We start from the raw sequence: 1,239 nt of genomic DNA, 5'->3' as shown, positions 1-1,239 counted from the left end.
AAGATCCCTGAGAATATGATTATTCCTCAAAGTGTTCCGGTGAATATAGTCATATTTCTAGGTACCCTTGAGAATATATTTATTTCTCTAGATGTACTTAAGAATATATTTATTTCTCTAGATGTACTTAAGAATATAGTTATTCTCTAAGTGTCTCTGAGAGTGTAGTTTTCTTCTCTAGGTGTCCTGAGAATTTGTTTTAAGTGTCTGAGCAGAATTAGTTATTTCTCAAGCTGCGAATATAGTCAAATCTTTGGATAGCCCAGAGAATATATTAATTTATCTTGGTGCCCCTGAGAATGTAATTATTCTCGAGGTGTCTTTGAGAATATAGTTATGTCTCCGTTAAATATTTCTATAAACAGCGTTCTTTTTCTATCGTATTTCTAAAAGTAGATATTTCTCTTGAGTAACCTGTCACTCATAATACTGTTACTTCACTGCCAAATTTCTCTAGGAGTAGGTCCTCCTCTAAGAGCACAAAATTTCTAAGTCAAATATCTCTAAGAATACTGTTATTTTCTTAATTCAACCTCTGAGATCATGTTTTCTGCATCTATGCTGCGTAGAAACTTCGATGATGAAGTTTAGGTAGATGGCAGTTCGATGTGTTCGACCTGTCTACCAAGAACTAACTAAAAGCACCCTTATATAGGCCTCCAGCTCCTCCCTAATCGAGTGTCGTGCTTGCTGCTGTCGAGCGAGAGCCGGCACCCACGCAGGTAATTGTTCCACAAAGTGACAGCGACAGGCGGGCGAATATGCCAGCTATCTGTCATCATATCCCAGCCGTGAAGCATAGAAGGACCAGGCTGTCGTGTGGATACTTGTGTGGGTGCGGGTCAAAGTAACCCCTCTGCCGTGTCAGGGTGGACGGGACGCTGTCAGGGGCATTTCACATTTTAGTCGCTTGTGGTTGATCGCAACATCTGCAATACGTCCATCACGTGTCAGTCAGCGAACGCACAAAGCGCTGATCTCGCTCCGCATTTTGCTGTGAATTTATACCCAGAGTGTAAGACAATGGTAAACGCTCATAATTATAAACTCGGGTGGCATTGCTTACGTATTCATGGCATGAAAATGAATTCCGAGAAGCGGGCAATACAGTAAGTTATGAACTGTGCTGGATGCAACATGCACCGGAGCGACCAACAGCTCTGGCACGTGAACGGGAAGTTTCGAGCTGTGCGGCGCCACGCCAGCCAACAGATCTTTGATAGGTGGGGGGTTGGGAAG

The 1,239-nt window shown here is 42.8% G+C and overlaps 1 protein-coding gene across 1 annotated transcript in view; it reads left to right on the top strand.

Annotated features, from left to right (window-relative positions):
* The window catches only part of LOC119593154 (calmodulin-A-like), a gene marked incomplete at its 5' end in the record, with an annotated part of 72,638 nt that overhangs the window by 65,850 nt on the left and 5,549 nt on the right, over nucleotides 1-1,239 (top strand).

Source organism: Penaeus monodon, chromosome 31, assembly GCF_015228065.2.
Source record: "Penaeus monodon isolate SGIC_2016 chromosome 31, NSTDA_Pmon_1, whole genome shotgun sequence".
Classification (NCBI taxonomy): Eukaryota; Metazoa; Arthropoda; class Malacostraca; order Decapoda; family Penaeidae; genus Penaeus; species Penaeus monodon.
Note: the sequence above shows the minus strand (reverse complement) of the source record. Positions and strands in the feature narration are given on the sequence as shown.